This window comes from Empidonax traillii, unplaced genomic scaffold (genome assembly GCF_003031625.1).
Source record: "Empidonax traillii isolate 1590-97213 ecotype Southwest subspecies unplaced genomic scaffold, ASM303162v1 scaffold366:size559255, whole genome shotgun sequence".
Lineage (NCBI taxonomy): Eukaryota > Metazoa > Chordata > Aves > Passeriformes > Tyrannidae > Empidonax > Empidonax traillii.
In genome coordinates, this window is record NW_020955559.1 from 522376 (window position 1) to 526519 (window position 4144).

The following is a 4144-nucleotide window of genomic DNA, read 5'->3' on the forward strand; positions in this document are numbered from 1 at the left end:
ACTGTAATTTATGATAATTGAACACCTAAAACCATTTTTTTACCAGCAGAAATTTTGAAAGGTCAATATCAGCCTAGACTTCACTTAGAATTCAAATCTTCTGTAAAACAATAACAAACCCACAACCCAAAACCGAGTAAAATTTAATCAAATACAGGGCATGCTAATCAGAAGCTCTGAATACAAATGTTTTCTTTCTTTATGGGAAAACTCAGTTCATTCATTTTACATTTTAAACATTCCCTTGCAGTGATGTGAATTCAGAGTAACATCATTGTTCTTGTATACAGTCTAAGAAATTAAATGGGCTCAGAGAGAAATACCAGACTACATTATTTTGCGTTCTGTGGGAAATACAAATGGGCATACAATCAGATGGGCTTCAACAATGACTATGGGTGGCAAACTAGCACCTGGAAAACAAATGAAGGTGGAAATTTTTGTTTTGTTTTGTTTTGCTGGCTGCTTCTTTTTTTTCTGTAAAAACTTTTTGGTACCCTCAGTTGTCTAAATATGTTCATCTGCACTCAAGATACACTTTTTTAGTTGGTCCTTTATGTCTCACAGAGCACTGATACAGTGCCCTTTGCAGTTGGGTAGTTTTGCAGTTCTATTACTATAAGAGAATTAACATCTTATTTCTCTATGCTGTGCTCACTGAGAACTATGTCTAAACCAGTAACATTTAGAAAATGAAAATATCTCATCTGTATCTTTTTTTTCTGATAGAGTCAAAATGCTTTATCATACTTCTGTCTGTCAGTCAGTTTGTGTCTTTAGATACAAATGTGAAGAGACAAGAAGTTCAGTACAGAATCCATTGTAAAAACAGATTCCAGCATTAAAACTTTTCTATCAACAATTTCTTATAACAAAGAGTGTGAAGAGGTCCTGGAATGATGAATAGTTGTAGAGCTATTACAGTCATGTTTATTTTTTATGTTAGAAGGTTAAGCACACCTGTCTGACACCTGGTTTTCTGCCTGCCTATATAATCTTTCAGAGGTTTCCTTGGGCTGGCCAGCAGAAACTCACTACTTCAGTCAACCTGATAGGAGAAGCTCACTGCTTGATTTTACTGATGCTATCCCCAGACATAACAGCCATGAAATGACAGTGTATTGAGCAGAGGAGGAAGAGATGTGGCTGTTGTCCAAGGTGGCCATGAGAAAAGCAGTTATTGAATTCTGAATCTGTGGCTCCTTCCAGTTTGTTTGGATTACACTTTCAACAAGAAATACAACAATAATGATGATAATGATAAACCCAACAACTTATTTAGCCATTTTTCCCCTAAAAAGAAGGGAGATATCAACGGATAGTTCTGTGTAGCCACAAAAATAAGACCTACATATAATTTTTTCCTGTTGAATATTGGGAGGTACAAATCAACAGCAGTACCAAGTGAGTGAGGTTGGATCCTTTCACAGCAACTGTGGGGTCTGCAAGGAGATGGAGGCTGTGACATTTTATACGCAGTTAACAGGTCTAATAAACACATATCCTGAACCATCACTGTCCACTTATTCTAAGTGGTTCTTACAGAGCTTTTACTTCTGTTCTTTGAACTATCTTGTCCTAACTTGCACCACTTAGGTGTAGGCAGGTGTGAAGGTTTTACTGTCCTCTAATTATCATTTATAACGAATTAAATACCCTAAACAAACACCACCCTCTCATTTCAAATGATTCTGTAGTTTTAGTCTAATTTTATATTTTCAGCCTTCATGGCTTAGCTTGTACTTACCTATTAGTACCTTCATCATTGTCTGCTTGTTCGTTAATTTACCATTGGAAGTCCAGTTCTGTGCCTTTGTTGCAATCTCCTCAGCAGTTTTGCCTCTTTTTGAGATGAATGGTAGTTCAGTTCTTTAAACTCTACATCTTTCTAGGTCTTACTCTCCTATTAAATTTCCCTGTTCTGGCTTTAGATATTACTTCATCTGACTGTGCTGCCTATGAATCAAGCATTCCATTATCTGTATTGCTTTCAAAAAACTTTAGTCTTCACACATCTTAACCTTGCTTATGTTTCTAGTGATCTTAAACTTCTAACATCTAAAGCTTTCATAGCCTGCTAGTGATAAAGATAATGAATGAACTTAATCATAGACAAGGACACTGCAGTGGAAGTTACAGGTGAGTAGCTTGTGACGAGAGATCTGTGAACACCCAGTTTCTCCTATTGTTGTAAAGTGGCATCTAGAGTTTCCATGAGCTAATTATCTCTCACCTGTTCCCCCTTTAGTTCATAATCAGTCATCTCCCATGCAGCCCACCTGATTGTAGGTCTTATGTTAACAGGTCAGGAGAAAGGAATAGTCAGAAAAGTAATGTAAATGACCTAAACATGAAAATTAAGAGACTGTCTATTTAATATGACTTTTCTACCATTTTCTACAGCTGCTTCATTTCTGTCTTCTTTAATCTTTATTTTTAATACTACAAACTGTACATAAATATATATCTCAAGACAGTAAAAGGAAAGAGAATAAAATCTCCTTTGCTTAAGAGCACGAATCTTGTTCATGTTAATACATGTAATATCTCTGAGTTTGAGAACTCCTTTGAAAGTCAGTTTCCTCATTCATAAGGTGGGTGTAATTTTCCTTGACTTTTTGAAGGTTAGTTTTACTGTTTATATACTACATTAAAGAATTAAACCTTAACATAGATATTATAGGTGTTATTATTACATAAAAATAAATATACATAAAGAATCATATAGTGTCTCCTAAAGTTAAAACACATTGATATGACACTATTACTGCAGCTTGCTTGCTCTCTTGGATCACGGGGTCAGGTAAGGTCAACATTAGCATTAGGTGTAAAAAAATGAACTTTTTAAAGTAAAAGAGTAAAAAATTTACTTTTTTAAGCTTGACATTGACTAAATCTGTGGGGTTTTTTTTTTTCATTATATAGGATAAAAAGTTTCCAGGCCAGTGAATCCAATAAAAAGTAAAGTTTGTGAAAAGTTGAACATGTAACCTTTCACTAGTGGCAATTTAAAAAATTTACTGTAAGAGAGAATTACATTTTCTCCTTATGAAGCTGTCACACCTGCTACTTTTCATTGTAGTGATCCTACACAGAGTTTTTTCCCCCATACCTCAAGATGTTGGTTTTTAATGTCCTCAGTGGTTTTACTCTAACTAATTTTAGTTGCTCTCCTTAGTTCCTGTAGACTGGATAAAGAACTCTATGATGGAACTTACATAAGAGGATTGTTTTTTGTGTATATGAAGCATTTCCTTTGTAGAATATTTTATGAGGGTCTTTTACTGGATTTACTTGAAAAATGCAGATTCCTGAAAATATTTAACTACACATACTACATTTTTCTAAAATCTGGATAAATCAGCAGAATTTTTTTTCCTCAGCTAATCCCTTAGTTCTTATGTACTTAGCCTCCTATGGGGACCAAATTAACATATATATTTTTTTTTTGATGTTGAATAACAAATGGATTAAGATGCTTTTTTAAAGAAAAAAAAATCTACATTATATAGCTCTGCCTACTTGCAGCCTGGGGTTGGATCATACAATTAACTCAAATTATAAAAAGAAACATATATAAGAGAATGACCCTCTCTATAGTCTGTTTGCCAAAATTTGGTGCATAGCTCAATGTTTGTCTTAGCCTGTGAAAAAGAAAAAGTAACTAGCTAATTCATAGGGACTACGTCTGTAAACTCTTTTTGTGGGGATTGAACAAGGAATAGGAGGGCTCTTGCCACCTTTTTATGAAAATCCATGTCAGTGTTGCCTTTGGAAACAAAAAGACAGCAAAATACTGTTCATCCTGTCCCTTATTAGGAAATTTCTCTGGTCACAAAAACCCAAAGAATCCTTCAGCTTGCTTCTTGTCTCTGGAAATTTCAATCTCATATTTAATTTCAGTCTGGACAAATTCTTACTTTATGGTGGATTGTATTTGTAATATTTATACAGCAATAACCGGTATCTTTCTAATTCTGAACTTGTATGAATCCTGACAAATGCAGCAACAGGCTCAGAAATTTCACAGGCAGCAGTGGGATTAGTTCAAGCTGCTGAAGGAAGATGAGATTAAATGAGAAAAGTTGTGGGAAGAAATGCAACGGGAAAGAAGTTCAATCAAAAAGCATTACTAAATGCAGAA